The sequence below is a fragment of the Henckelia pumila genome, chromosome 2 (assembly GCF_033568475.1).
Source record: "Henckelia pumila isolate YLH828 chromosome 2, ASM3356847v2, whole genome shotgun sequence".
Taxonomy (NCBI): domain Eukaryota; kingdom Viridiplantae; phylum Streptophyta; class Magnoliopsida; order Lamiales; family Gesneriaceae; genus Henckelia; species Henckelia pumila.
In genome coordinates, this window is record NC_133121.1 from 174,432,055 (window position 1) to 174,449,291 (window position 17,237).

A 17,237-nucleotide genomic window follows, 5' to 3' on the forward strand; every position below is an offset into this window, starting at 1 on the left:
TTTTTATCTAATTAGATATTTTTTTTTCTTTTTATTTTTATATTCCCCATTGTCTTTTTTTCTTTCTTTCTAGATTTACATTTTTGAGACTCTATTTGCACAAGCGAAATTTTTATTTCTCGATTTGATGTTCTTATTTCAATTGTTTGATTTTTTAAATTTGATAAAAAAAATATTATGAAACAAGAGTTTTTAATTTGATAAAAAAAAAAACTTATTTAGCCACAAATTAAATGTCCGATGCAGCAAAGAAGGCGAAAACATGTACGAAATGCTTTTATCATACCGTATCTATATTACCAAGTTTTTAGACCAACAATTAAAATCATTAAAAGATATTCGATGATCAAGCCAAACGTAAAGTTTTATAAGAATATATATGAGAAGAGCAAGACTTATTGGTAAAAATTCATAACTAAAATAAAATCATGAGCAAGAAGCATCGATAAAGAGAAAAAAAATCAATATTTTGGTCTTCCAATATGCAAATGGACACAATCATACCAATACTTGCAACAAATCAATTCGTAAATCCAAATAACTAACTACATGCATATACTATATAATATATAGAATTTTAGATTGGTTTCAAATTTCAATGTCATTCTTGATCCTCAGAATTAGGGACTAAAAACTTCACCTAATGAATTGAGTACGTTTAGATGATCCCGAACATTATTGGCATACTTAATCATCATTCTTGCATGTTTAAATGATCCCGAAGAGGATTGGCGTTTAGATGATCTCGAACAGTATTAGCAGTTGTAGACAACCAACCTATTGAGTCAAGTACGAAACGCCACAAGCGTTGGAATGTCTATCTGCCTATGGACATATGCTAATTTCATAATTTGTAGAACTCTTGCATTGCGAACCTTGGTGATGAACTGCTGGGTATCGTTGGAAAGAGACTCCAATTGTGCCCGATGATTAATCTACTGCACTTGTGGCTGATCAGTTGTAGTGATCCTGCATGGAATCACCTACTAACTGGCAACTAATAGCATGCATTAAACTTAATAAAGCAAAATGCTTAACATAGTAAAACGTGCGGAAACAAAACCCATAATTTACATATCAGCTTAGTAAAACAAGTTCAGGCTTGATACTGTAGTGATACAACCATATCGAAAATCTTAAAATAAACTGTCTAAAACATGTATACAACTAAACAAATCCTGCTGTATTAAATCCCCTGAAAAGCTCCGGCTCCCTAGTCCTGCATAGAACTACCGGCTCCGTCCATCCTGCGATCTGCTCCGTGGAATAGGGTGTCCAAGATAACAACTAGGACGTGAGCGCTAACGCCCAGTACATAGACATGAGTAAACATATGTATATAATGCATGCAACATGATGACTGGTAAAGGGTCATCTGAAAAGTCATGCTCAGTACCGGCGCCATATGAGTGCTGCCACCGCACGGATCATCCTCTGGGTGCAACCACACTCGTCTAGTACACCAGAGTAGTCAGACATACATGTCCCCGCCGTTGCGGTACTCTCAGTGACAGACTATCGAGTATAGAGCTGAGCGTCTCTATAATCAGGTATAACAAGGTATAGGCTCAACGTGTATATGCACATGACATATGAATATAGAAAGCGGTAAATCATATATCATGCCATATAATAATGCCAAATAAATGCAACATATAACATGTATACTCGCTGACAATCTCAGTCAATGTGTACGTACCTCTAGGCTAGTTCAAGTAAAGTAGGATCCTAGGTTCCAAGCCTATATTCAAAAGTTCATCGTATCACTACACAAGTTTTATAAGCCTTAACTAAGCTAATAAATACTCCCAAAACTTAAATAGATTCCCGGACCATACCTTCGTCCATAGTAAACCCTTTGATGTCGCTGACTCTGGATGACTATAACAACTTCTTTGTTATTCCAGAATCTCTCACTATTACCGATAGGGCCCTCAAGTGTATAACTCACACTATATAACTGATCGAAGAAGAAAACTCGAAATTCGTATTCAAAATGAACTCCGGAGACCCCTATTTATAGGCAAAATTCCCGGACACGATCGGAACTACCGATATTGGATCGGAGCTTCCGATCCGTGCATGCATGACACATGGCGATCGGAACTTCCGATCCGACGATCAGAGCTTCCGATCTGCTCTTCGTTCAACACTTGTCAAAACTCGTGGTTGAGTCATCGAACATTGCTCGCAGCTAGAGATCGGAACTTCCGTTCCTGGATCGGAGCTTCCGATCTCTGTGCTTCCGATAGGCTTCAGAAGTGGCTAGGATCGGAGCTTCCGATCTGGGTTCGGAGCTTTCGATCCGACCCAAAATTCAAAAGCCCAAATTTTGCTTCTGAAGTCCAATTATACTCAGGGATTGGTCAATTACTAAACCTTAATCCTGTTTAACATATTATTATCTTAAAATGATTCTGGGTTACTACATTCTCCCCACCTTTAGACATTTCGTCTGCGAAATAAAATCTAAAGATAAATCAAGATAACAATATGAAACATCAAACCAAGTTTTATTACAACAACTGTAATTACATCTTACATGGTAATCAAAAGTACAAAGCAAACAACTCAGGATATTCCGCTCGCATACGACTCTTAGTTTCCTAAGTTGCTTCTTCAACGCCTCGACGTTGCCACTGTACCATCACAAGTGGTATAGTCTTGTTCCGAAGAACTTTCTCCTTCCTGTTTAGAATACGGAGTGGTCGTTCAACATACGACAGATCTGGCTGTAGCTGAACATCAGTAGACTGAATCACATGTGATTCATCAGCTATGTACTGTCGAAGTAACGACACATGAAAAATATTATGTATACTGGAAAGAGATGGCGGTAACGCCAAACGATAAGCAACATCTCCAATCTTCTCCAGTATCTGGAAAGGTCCAATAAAACGAGGTGACAACTTTCCTTTCACACCGAATCTCATCATCTTCCTGAAAGGTGATACTCACAGAAAAACATATTCACCAGGCTCGAACTGCAATGGCCTACGGTGAATATTCGCATAACTGGCTTGTCGATCTTGAGCAGCTTTGATCCTCCGTTTGATCAAATCTACCTTGTCTACAATCTGCTGCATCAACTCAAGACCTTCGACTTGCCGTTCCCCGACTTCATCCCAGAATAACGGAGTACGACATCGTCGACCATACAATGCCTCGAAAGGTGCCATATCAATACTACGAGGATAACTGTTATTGTAGGCAAATTCGATCAAAGGTAACTGATCCTGCCAAGATAAGCCAAAGTCCATGACAGAAGAACGTAACATATCCTCCAATGTACGAATCGTCCGCTCTGACTGTCCGTCAGTCTCCGGATGATATGTAGTGCTCAAACTCAGAGTGGTACCCAATGCTTGTTGAAAACTACCCCAGAAACGTGAGGTAAATCGCGGGTCTCTATCACTAACTATGCTCACTGGAATCCCATGTAATCGCACTATCTCCTGAATGTATAGTCGTGCCATGCGATCATAAGAATATTCCCGGTTGTAAGGAATGAAATGTGCTGATTTCGTCTAACGGTCAACAACGACCCAGATAGCATCACACTAACGTGAAGTCATAGGCAAGTGGGTGACAAAATCCATAGTCACGTGCTCCCACTTCCATTCGGGAATCTCAAGATTCTGCAGTAATCCACCTGGTCGTCGGTGTTCAGCCTTGACCTGTTGACAAACCAAACATCTTGAAACAAATTGATATACACTCCGCTTCATCCCTTTCCACCAGAATCTAGTTCGCAAGTCCTTATACATTTTCATACTTCCAGGATGAACTGACAATCGACTTCTGTGAGCTTGAGAAAGAATATCATTCCTGAGTTCCGCAACATCAGGTACAACCACTCGATTCGATAAAACACAATAAACCATTTGCCTGAAAATAGAATCCAGATGTGTTAACTCCATTGGCTAGACGTGCCAAACGCTGAGTCTTAACATCAGATATCTGAGCGTCTCTGATCCGAGAGTATAATGCTGGCTCAGATAGAATAGTATACAATCGAATCCCATTCCTCCCTTTCTTGTGCTTGAGCGTAAAACTCAATGAGCAACACTCTTGAACCATATGAGATATTTCACTAATCTGAAGTGCAGAAAGTCTCACCTGCCGACTCAAGGCATCAGCAGTAAGATTAGCAGAACCTGGATGATATTTGATTTCACAATCATAATCCTTCAGAAGATCCATCCAGCGTCTCTGTCGCATATTCAACTCCGCCTGAGTGAATAAATATTTCAGACTCTTGTGATCCGTGATTATCTTAAATTTCTCGCCATAAAGATAATGCCTCCAGATCTTAAGCGCAAATACAATGGCGGCTAACTCGAGATCATGTACTGGATAATTATTCTCATGCGTCTTCAACTGTCGAGAAGCATAGGCAATCACATGTCCATGCTGTGTCAGAACACATCCTAACCCCTGACCAGAGGCATCAGTATAGACAAAATAACCTCCCGATCCAGAAGGTAAAGCTAGCACAGGTGCAGTAGTAATACGTCTACGCAGCTCGTGAAATGACTCCTGACAATCCGAGGACCATATGAAGGCAACATCTTTCCGAGTAAGCTGAGTCAAAGGCCTGGCCAACTGTGCAAAATTCTCGATGAACCGACGGTAATATCCAGCTAGACCCAAGAAACTACGAATCTCAGCAATCGTCGTCGGACGAGACCAGTTCAGCACTGCCTCTATCTTACTTGGATCAACAGATATTCCTTCACTAGAAATCACATGACCGAGAAACACTACCCGATCAAGCCAAAATTCACACTTGCTCAATTTCGCATACAGCTGCTTATCTCGCAACGTCTGCAAAAAAATCCTCAAATGCTGTGCATGCTCATTCTTGTCATGAGAATAAACAAGAATATCATCAATGAAAACGATGACAAATCTATCCAGATATTCTCGAAATACCTGATTCATCATATTCATAAAGACTGCCGGTGCATCGTCAAACCGAATGGCATCACCAGAAATTCATAATGTCCGTATCTGGTTCTAAAAGCATTCGTAGAAATATCCGAGTCTCGTACCCGCATCTGGTGGTATCCCGATCTCAGATCTATCTTAGAGTAAACAGAAGTACCCTGTAATTGATCGAACAGATCATCAATCCGCGGCAAAGGATACTTATTCTTGATGGTGACACGATTCAGCTGCCTGTAATCAATACATAATCGCATCGATCCATCCTTCTTCTTGACAAACAAAATAGGTGCTCCCCACGGAGAAACACTCGGACGAATATATCCCTTATCAAGCAGATCATGCAACTGCTGTTTCAATTCCCTCATCTCTGATGGCGCCAGACGATAAGGTGCTCGGGATATAGGCGTAGTTCCTGGTACTAGATCAATACCAAATTCAACCTCTCAAACCGGAGGAAAACCAGGAATCACATCAGGGAATACATCAGGAAACTCACTGACTATCGGTAACTGATTAATACCCGTACTACTCATGGACATATCAACTTCATAGATGAGGTAGCCCTCCCCACCTGACTCCAAGACATGACATGCCTTCAGAGCCGAAACAAGTGGCATCGAAGGTCGCACACCCTCACCATAAAAGTACCAGCTATCACCCTCAATAGGATGAAACTGTACTAGCCGCTGATAAAAATCCACAGTAGCATGATACAAAGTCAGCATATCTATTCCCAAAATCTAAGCATGCTCTGATACCAAAAATGTAGTGACCCTGCATGGAATCACCTACTAAATGACAACTAATAGCATGCATTAAACTTAATAAAGAAAAATGCTTAATAGAGTAAAACGTGTGGAAACAAAACCCATAATTTACATATCAGCTTAGTAAAACAAGTTCAGGCTTGATACTGTAGTGATACAACCATATCGAAAATCTTAAAGTAAACTGTCTAAAACATGTATACAGCTAAACAAATCCTGCTGTATAAAATCCCCTGAAAAGTTTCGGCTCCCTAGTCCTGCCTCGAACTACCGGCTCCGTCTATCCTGCGACCTGCCCCGTGGAATAAGGTGTCCAAGATAAAAACTAGGACGTGAGTGCTAACGCCCAGTACATAGACATGAGTAAACATATGTATATAATGCATGCAACATGATGACTGGTAAAGGGTCATCTGAAAAGTCATGCTCAGTACCGGCGCCACATGAGTACTGCCACCGCACGAATCATCCTCTGGGTGCAACCACACTCGTCTAGTACACCAGAGTAGTCAGACATACATGTCTCCGCAGTCGCGGTACTCTCAGTGACAGACTATCGAGTATAGAGCAGAGCGGCTCTATAATCAGGTATAACAAGGTATAGGCTCAACCTGTATATGCACATGACATATGAATATAAAAAGCGGTAAATCATATATCATGCCATATAATAATGCCAAATGAATGCAACATATAAACATGTATACTCGCTGGCAATCTCAGTCAATGTGTACGTACCTCTAGGCTAGTTCAAGTAAAGTAGGATCCTAGGTTCCAAGCCTATATTCAAAAGTTCATCGTATCACTACACAAGTTTTATAAGCCTTAACTAAGCTAATAAATACTCCCAAAACTTAAATAGATTCCCGGACCATACCTTCGTCCGTAGTAAGTCCTTTGATGTCGCTGACTCTGGATGACTATAACAACTTTTTTGTTATTCCAGAATCTCTCACTATTACCGATAGGGCCCTCAAGTGTATAACTCACACTATATAACTGATCGAAGAAGGAAACTCGGAATTCGTATTCAAAATGAACTCCGGATACCCCTATTTATAGGCAAAATTCCCGAACACGATCGGAACTACCGATATTGGATCGGAGCTTCCGATCCGTGCATGCGTGACACATGGCGATCAGAACTTCCGATCCGACGATCAAAGCTTCCGATCTGCTCTTCGTTCAACACTTGTCAAAACTCGTGGCTGAGTCATCGAACATTGCTCGTAGCTGGAGATCGGAACTTCCGTTCCTGGATCGAAGCTTCCGATCTCAGTGCTTCCGATCGGCTATAGAAGTGTCTGGGATCGGAGCTTCCGATCTGGGTTCGGAGCTTCCGATCCGGCCCAAAATTTAAAAGCCCAAATTTTGCTTCTGAAGTCCAATTATAATTAAGGATTGGTCAATTACTAACCCTTAATTATGTTTAACATATTATTATCTTAAAATGGTTCTGGGCTACTACATCAGTCCGCTGACGTCTTCGATTTTTCACCTCTCGAACTAAAAATAAAGCAAATTTCCAAGCATAATAAATGCAAGAAACTATGAGCCTAGCCCTACAGTGATTGGGGAATATCGGACCACGTGGAAAGATGGACAGCTTCTAGCATGTCGATCTTTCCACACTTCTCGTCTTCCACGAACATTAGCTCCAAGAAGAAGCTCGAGACCGCCAAAGACCCAACTATCACTGTCCCCTTTCTATTGTTGAAATAGGTACTTAGATACGCGGATAGAACAGGAAAGACGGTTAGTCCACGTGCTGCTATCAACAGCAGTGCCAACCTAGCCCAAACATGGGTTTGTCGATCCAGATAATTTTGGAATGCAAGCAACACCATAACAATTACAATCCACCCACACCATATATATCCCTAATCCTCCAAGCAAATAATAAACCACCAACACATCATTCAACTCTTGGTTTTCTTTGTTTACCATGAGCTGTCGGGAAGCATACATTTTCATCCAGTAAACGAAAGCAACCCCCCAAAAAAAACTAAAGATAGACTTGCCGCAGCCATATGCCATCGATTTACATTCCTACATTCAACAAATTAAACATTTTTAATTCCCAACAAATAAATAGCCCCAAGAACAGATAAAGAAAAACAGAACAGAAAAGTTTCGAACTTACCTTGCCCGCTCAACGATAGACCTCCATATGCGTTTAAACACCATGGTTCACAATGAAAATAAAAATGATAGATTGAATGGAATGCGATTCCACTTCTGTGGGCATGGAAAAAATGCCAAATGTTGTGCTCGCTCACTTTAGGGAGCCGTCAAAATTTTTTTTCCCGTTTTTTTATTTCCGTCAAATAAAAAGAAAAGAGAATTAAAATAAATATAATATTGAACTTTAGATTCGTTTCAAATTTCAATGTTATTCCTGATCCTCAGATTTAGGGACTAAAAACTTCACCTAATAACGTTTAGATGATCCCGAATAGTATTGGCATACTTAATCATCATTCTTGCGTGTTTAGATGATCCCAAATAGTATTGGCAGTTGCAGAAAACCTATTGAGTCAAGTACAAAACGCCACAAGCGTTGGAAGGTCTATCTGCCTATGGATATATCCTAGGTTCATAATTTGTAGAACCCTTGCTTGCGAACCACGGTGATGAATTGCTTTGTATCGTTGGAATCAATGCATTTAATAAACGCACTTTAATTGTCGAAGAATCAATGCATGTTGTATTTGATGAATCTATAGTTTCTCTCACTAACAATGATGATGTAGAAATACTCGAAGAAGAGATGGCTTCATCAAGCTTAAATGATATAGATGTTTCTGTTGAGGAAACACCACTTCCGAAGGATTGGACGCATCACAAAGATCATCCTATGGATCTTATCATTGGAAGTCCTTCGAAGGGAGTAATCACTCGATCTTCACTTAATAATATCTGCAATCATCTTGCTTTTGTTTTGCATGTTGAACCTAAGTGCATTGATGATGCTTTATTAGATGAATCATGAATTATTGCTATGCAAGATGAATTAAATGAATTCAAGCGCAATGATGTTTGGTGTCTTGTTCCTAGGCCGCATGATAAATCTATTATTGGTACTAAATGGGTATTTAGGAATAAACTTGATGAGCATGGTACTATCACTAGAAATAAAGCTAGACTTGTAGCAAAAGGATATAGTCAAGAAGAAGGCATTGATTATGATGAGACTTATGCGCCTGTTGCTAGACTAGAATCTATTCGCATGCTACTTGCTTTTGCCTGCTCTAGAAATTTCAAGTTATTTCAAATGGATGTTAAGAGTGAATTATTGAATGATGAATTAAACGAGGAAGTTTACATTGAACAACCTGGTGGCTTTGTTGATTCTTTATTGCCTGATCATGTGTATAGATTAAACAAAGCTTTGTATGGTTTGAAACAAGCTCCTAGAGCTTGGTATGAAAAACTATCAACTTTCCTTCTTTCAAATGGTTTTTCGAGAGGAAAGATTGACATTACTTTATTTTTAAAAAATATCAAAGATGATTTATTGATTGTGCAAATTTATGTTGATGACATAATTTTTGGTTCTACTAATGAAACTCTTTGTCAAGAATTTTCTAAGTTGATGCAGGATCAATTTGAGATGAGCATGATGGGGGAACTTAACTATTTTCTTGGATTGCAAATCAAGCAATGCAAGGATGGGTTTTTTGTGAACCAAAGCAAATACATCAAGGAGATTCTAAAGAAGTTTGGGATGGAGAACACAAAATTATCATCTACACCGATGAGCACAACAATCAGACTCGACAAGGATGAAAATGGTAAATATGTAGATCAATCTTCCTTTCGTAGTATGATTGGCTCCTTACTTTATGCTACTGCTAGTAGACCGGACATTATGTTTAGTGTTTGCTTGTGTGCATGATTTCAATCATGTCCAAAAGAATCACATTTGTTCGCCTTAAAACGCATTTTCAAATATCTTTCAAATAGTCCAAATCTCGGCTTGTGGTATTCGAAAAATTCTTTCTTTGATTTAAATGTGTATTGTGATGCCGACTTTGGTGGATATAAGGTGGACAGGAAAAGCACTAGTGGAACTTGCTTCTTTCTAGGAAATTGTTTAGTTTCTTGGTTTTCAAAGAAATAAAATTGTGTTGCGTTGTCAATGACCGAAGCCGAATATATGGCTGCCGGTAGTTGTTGTGCGCAAATTCTTTGGATGAAGCATCAATTGCTTGACTATGGTGTATCTTTTTCAAAAATCCCTATTTTTTGTGACAACACTAGCACCATATGTCTTACAAAGCATCCGATTCAACATTCGCGTACCAAACATATTGGCATTCGTCATCATTTTATTTGTGACCACATTGAACGAAATGAAGTTGAACTTCAATATGTTGACACAACTAATAAAATTGCTGATATTTTTACAAAACCACTAGATGAAAATACTTTTATTCGTTTGCATGGTGAACTTGACATAATTGAGTTGTAATCGCTTGTAGACATAAGTTTAAATTTAATGTCGTATTAAGGGGGAGCTTAATATTAAATTCGAGCAATTTAATGTTGGATAATACAAATTAATTGTATTTATTCAAAGTTATAAAGCTCACATTTTTATGTGAAATTTATGTGTTGCTTTTTAGAAATCATATTTCAATTTTCTTGTTTTGCATTTACTTTTATAGTCTTTTTGATTATCATAAAAAGGGAGAGAATTAGTTTGGTTAAATACTTTAACTAAGGGGGAGAGTTAGTTCGGTTAAATGTATGGAGAATAAAATTGGTTATTTGATAAACAAATTTTTAATTCTCTTCTTAGCTAATTGTTTAATTTAGGGGAAGTTTTATTCATGCAATTATATTGTGCAAATTTAAATTGTTTATTTAATATTGTACATTTATTTCTCCTATTTAACCAAGTTTTGTGATCATCAAAAAGGGGGAGATTGTTACGCCTTAAACGCATACAAATCTCGTGTGATGAGATTAATGTTTTTAATGCATTAACAAGTCTCATAATATTATGTTTTGATGATTACAAAACTCGGTTAATTGTTACTAACCATTTAAAACGAGATTTTGCAGATTAGATTTATTGACAAATAAATTATTGGAAGTTATTTTGAAGCTATCAATGTATTTATGAAGTCTCATATTGCTCATATAATGGACACAATGTTATGTGGATGCCATGAAACATTGTTATGATGATATGAAGAAAGGGACAAGAAGAAGCCAAAGTATGGAGCAGCAACTTCCGAAAATTACTGGGCATTTTATATGCATAGAAATCCAATCTCCACCAGTCATAATCCAGATCAGGAAGTTTTAAATCTTCTGTCCAAATTTGAGAGAAATCCAATGGCTATATTGAGAGTTATGATTTTTTCAACTATGCTGCACAATACCTACTCCGGCAAGAAACGAAACCATGATGATTCAACTTCAAAAAATAACTGGGAATGATTGAGACATTCAAATGAAATCTCCACCTATCAGATTTAGGTTTAGGATGTTTTACAACTTCTATCAAAATTTCAGATCAATCCAACATATGGATTGGGAGATATGTATTTTTCAAATGTGTTGCGTAGAACAAGATGCGAAAACATGATGTAGCGACTTCCGAAAATTACTGAAAATGTTTGACTCATTCAAATCAAATCTTCACGGTTTAGAATGAAGATCAAGATGTTTTAAAGCTTTAGTCAAAATTTTCGATCAATCCAACTTTTAGATTGTGAGATATTATTTTTCCACAAAATCCGCACAGTGCTGTTTTTGAAGGGGACAGCGGCGCCGAACACTTTTTGTCTCTCCTTGACTTTCCAACACACGCTCTATGCACTCAAATCAGATTCAAATCCTTACCAACTATAAATAAAGGCTTTCCAAGGTCATTTGGAGATATCTCAACTCATCCTTCTCTACTTTGCAAGCAATCTTCTCTCTATCAAAGTGTGTGTGTGATATATTCAAGTATTTGAGAGTGTTTGTAAAAAATAGTTTGTGAGTTGGTTGTGCTATTGTTGTAAATACTTGAGTGTGAAGCCAAGTGTGTTGTGTTATCGTTGTAAACACTTGAGTGTGAAGCCAAGTGTGTTGTGTTGAGGCTATCCTTGGAGTCCTTAAGGCCAAGTGTTCGAGTTGTATCAGCGCAGTGATCGTGTTAAGTTGTACGGCTATCCTTGGAGCCATCAAGGACAAGACATTGAAGTGCTAGTGGATCCTTGGTTAATCGATCTTAACCAAGAAGGGGAGACGTAGACGATTTATCGTCGAACTTCCATAAACATCTCTTATCCCTTTTACTGCTTTATTTACATTACGCATTTATTTACCGCACTTATATTTGATTGCTTTAAGTCTTTCGCTTGCGTACTAGCATAATTGCTTTAAATTGCTAAAGTTGCCAATAGAAACTAAATCCCCCCCATTAGGTTCTAACACATACCCACCCCATTGACATCCCTACTTTCGGGTACCAAGTCAATTTGGTGCTCAATCCCAAAGGTGGTAATCTTTGACGTAGCTCCTCCGGAAATAAATCATCGAACTCCTACAAGAGAGAAACAACAATGCTCGAAAGATCTCCGGCTATATCACTTGTGTTAAGGAGTAACTCCTTATAAAACATCAACACAAGTGGAACATGAGAATTCAAAACATCTCTCAACTCACTCTTTTGAGCCATATATTTTTTTTTCAGCCTCTTTTCTCTCAATTATTTTTTCATCTATCTTTTTATCATTCTTTTTTTCTAAGCCATCTCACTTTTTTGTTCACTCTTTTTTGGCCTCATCTCTCCTTTTCTTTTTCATGTGATCCTCCAACATTTGCTTTGGAGTCATAGACAACAATACAATATGTTCTTTTTTCATTACAAAAGAATATCTATTTTTAAACCCATCGTGCATCACTCGCCTATCAAACTGCCATGGTATCCCCAATAAAATATGACACGCTTGCATAAGGACCACATCACACAAAACTTCATCAACATACTTGCCAATAGAAAATGGCACCACAACTCTCCTATTAACTCTCACCTCCGCGCAATCATTAAACCATTGTAACCTATATGGATGAGGATGCTTTACAAGAGCCAACCCCAATTTTTCCACAAGTTCGCAACTCGCAACATTGGTACAACTACCCCCATCAATAATAAGACTTCACACCTTCCCATTCACAAAACAACGAGTATGAAAAAGATTTTTCCTCTGGCTCTCTTCCTCGTCCTTATGTTGTGTATTTAAAATTCTCCTAGTCACCAATAATTCACCAACAACAGCCCCAAACCCATCCTCATCATCAGGATCTACTAACGCAGGCATATCATCATAATTTTCCCCATAACTTTCAGACTCCACATCACCACAAGCATTAATAATCATCAACTTCTTATTAGAACATTGGCTAGAAATATGGCCAATACCTTGACATCTAAAACATTTAATATCTCTAGATCAAGTACTAAAAGTTTCATATGTACCTTTTACCACTTGATTTGGTTCCTCTAATTTGGTGTCAGATTTTGATTTGTACACCGGCTTGCTATCCTCCTATTTTGCAACGTTTGGATGCCAAAACGTTGACGATCCCCCATCGGAAGGTAATCGACCAGCTCCTTTTCGCTTGAGCTGCTGTTCCATCTTCATGGTCGTCTGCACCATCTCATCCAAATCAATACAGTGACGAAGATCCACTTGATCTTGTATTTCTCTATTCAAACCACACAAGAATCGAGCCATTGTAGCTTCATTATCTTCCTCAATGTTGGTCCGGATCATCATGGTCTCCAACTCCTTGTAGTAATCCTCCACGCTCCTTGGACCCTGCCTCGAAGTCTGTAGACGCTTGTACATTTCACGATAATAATGGTTATGTACAAAACTCTTCTTCATGACATGCTTCATCTCTTCCCACGTTTCGATGGGCGGCTCTCCACACCTTCTTCTAGTGGTCACTAATTGATACCACCAGATTAATGCATAATCTACAAACTCAACCACTGCCAACCTCATTTTTTTAAGATCAGAATAGTGATGGAAATCAAACACAAACTCCACACGCTTCTCCCATTCCAGATACGCCTCCGGATCCGATTTCCCATGAAACGCTGGAATTTTCATCTTAATGCTACTAATATTCCCATCCTCCTTACTGCCCTCCATATATTTTTCATGCACCACTTCTCGCCTATGTCTACCCATGTACTCTTCTCTCCACATCTCAATTCTCATCAAAACTCTCCTCATCATCTTCAAAATCATTCCCCTTCCTACTTTTATTTTTTTTCCACTACCACTACTCTCCTCCAATCTACTCATCCGTTCATTAAGAGGTTCCAACTCCGACCTCATCACTTTAGTAAATTGCCCCCATCAACGCCTCCATTTTAACCTTGAAAATTCCTTGGTTCACACCCCACTAACGTCTTTATTAGGATTCATGGTACCTTCAAGAAAATCGTTAGTAATAAATTTTCTCACACAAATTCTCACAGTTCACTCCAAACGAATCACTCAATCACTCTTTTTTTTAACTCAAATTTGTGATAAGGCCTTGATTTGTAGAGTAAATGTAAAGCCCCGTTTTTATCTTAATTGAATTTATTTGAGTTAATCAGAGATTACAGAGTTTCCGAGCCGGTTTGATTTTGATCAGGGTCCTTTTTGCAAAAATTGGATTTTTCAGGGACTAAAACGCAAATTTTGATTTTTATATATTATCTACACATGGATTTTAATTTGGAGAAGCCTCCATCTTCCTCTCCAACTGTGAGCCTCCATTAGAGCCGCCCCTTTGGAGTTTTGAGCTTTCAGATTTCCTCCCGAGCTCGATCCGTCCGTTGGAATTTATTTCTGAAGGCGGATTAGTGATCACTGCAGTGAGAGCTCTGTTATATCATACGTTCTTCTTCGATCCGATACATTCTAGTTTTTGGATGTTGTTAGAATCGTTTGAGATTCGAGTATGTTGTTCTCTACAGAGTTCTGATCGTTTATTATCTGTCGGTTTTGAATTAGAGCGACGTTCGGATTTGTTATGATTTTTGGAAGCCATTTTCGAAAATGTGGATTTTGAGATTGATGGGTTTGCTTTGTTTTGGTTGTCTTAGAATTTTTATGAGGTTATATCGCTATTGAACTGCTGTCTGCGTTGTCGGTTTGTTCAGTTATAGCCGTTATGCCGTCGGTTTGAGTTTTGGAGATTTGAACCGTTTTTGAAGTTGTTGAACTTGGCTTGTAAGTCGATCATGGTAATTGATCTTTGATTGTATCTGAACAGATTCGTTTGGAGTTGTCAAGCCCTGTGTTAGCAGCATTTGGTCGTCGAGAATTGGACGAAGAACGGTAAAGAGATTACCTTGAACCGTTGCCTTTGTTGTTGGATTGTTTAGTTGTTGATTAAACCTTTTGTTGTAGCTTATCCAGAGTTGGAACTACTGCATTGAAAGGTAAAAGCAGTCATCGTAGCGGGATAGCATACTCGGGACTGTTGGTTCTCGAGTTTCCCTTTTTAAATCACATATTGCATTGATACTTGTTCTAGCATGTGGAACTTGTATTTGTTGATTGATTGAGTTTTTGTTATGTGGCTTATGTTTATGTTTCTGTTATGCATTCATCTTGAGCCTACTTTGATTTCAGCGAGCAGAACCGCCCTTTTTGTTAGACGTTTGGGAACTATGATTGAGTGGCCTAGGTTGTAGTATTTCGCCTAGTGCTAGCACACTCATTATGGTTGCTCAAAGTCTAGAGGAGTGGGATATGTGGCACCACCTCGATTGGGAGAGTCGGTGAGTCGTTACGTGATCTCATCCTCGGGATCCCAAAAGCAGAGCAATACTCCCTTGTTTATCAGAATTGATATCCTGGTTTTAAAGACATGCATATCATTAACTTCGACTTGAATATGTGGTTTGATAGCATGTTGTATATTCATTACTTGATATGTTTCTTTTACTGGGATTATCATTCTCACCGGTTATCCGGCTGTTTCTTTGTTTTGTATGTGTACTTGGCAACAGGAAGGGCAGGATCAAGTCAGCATAGACCTGATTAGCGTCTAGAGCAAGAGATAGAAGTGAGACTCGTTTAGAAGTCGAATCAGCATGTCAACCTAGTTATGTTTTGCGATCATGTTTAGTCATTCGAACTTCTCGTATATGTTTTGTAAGCAAGAAACGATGTAGGTGCTATCGAATTGAATGTTGCTCTCCCCTAAACCTTTCTTGTATTGTTATTGGAATATCAAATACTCTTAATGCTAGTGTTTAGGTTTTGATTGAGTTTATTTCAGTGCCTTAACTTCTCTGGGCGAGGGGACGGCGCGAGCGCGCGGCCTCTTTGCGAGGTGTGGGTGCAGGCGCTCTTACTTAGAGCGCGGGCGCGCTAGTTTTTGCGCAGTATAAGCGCGGGCGCGCTTCCTTAGGTGCGGGCGCACTGGGTTTTGCGGGGCGTTGGCTCGGGCGCGCTGATGTCAGCGTGGGCGCGCGAGCCTCCTTTTAAAAAAAAAAAATACTTTGGGTTCTTGTTTACCTATCGCTTGTCGTCTGATATTAGTTGATTAGAAACGAGGTCTCACATTAAGTGGTATCAGAGAGTTAAGATTCTTGGTCGAACTAGAGTGAGCGGGTAGATCGAGTCTGCGTGTATTGGCTCTTCGCATGTGTTTGAATTATTTTAACTATGTACTTAACTCCATGCGAGCATGCTTTATTATTGAGAATTATTGAATTACATGATTATGTGATTTAATTTATAAAGCATGATCTACTTGAGATATAACTGTTTCTGTTATCAACTGGTATCCGGTATTCCAAGCGGTTGTAAGGGCACTGATTGTAGCGATTGAGATATCTCATGTCCTAACCTTTGATTATCAGATGGGTCCTCGTCGAGTAATAAACAGAAACACACCGCCAGTTATCCCTGCGACTGAGCAAGCTAGCACTGAAGTTGATCAGTTGGATGCTTCAGCAACGCCTATGGAAACCTTGCTGAAGAGGTTTCAGTCGTTCAATCCGCCGTTATTGATGGGTTCAGAAAATCCAGTTGACTGCGAGAGTTGGTTGGATGATATTGATCAGCTGTTCGATTCCATTGATTACACAGATGACCGCAGAATCAGGTTAGTCATTCATCAGCTACGTGGGGTTGCTAAGAGCTGGTGGATCATGACAAAGAAAGCAATGGAGAGTAGTGGTACGGAAGTTACTTGGACTCTTTTTAAATCTGAGTTTTATAAGTGGTTTTTCCCTATCTCGTATCGCAAAGATAAGGGAGCAGAGTTTGCCAATCTGAGGCAAGGGAATCTGAACATTGAAGTGTAAGAGTGGGTGCCCAGTGAGCCAACTGTGTGGCTATGGGCTTTGTTGACTCTTTGTATAAACAATCTTTTGTTTAATATTATTTACACTTTTATGGCAATGACTTTATATTACTTCATATTGTTATATTGTGATATACTATTGTTGTTTTGATAAAGACCTTGAATATACTATAGTGTATGTAAGATGTGGTAGAA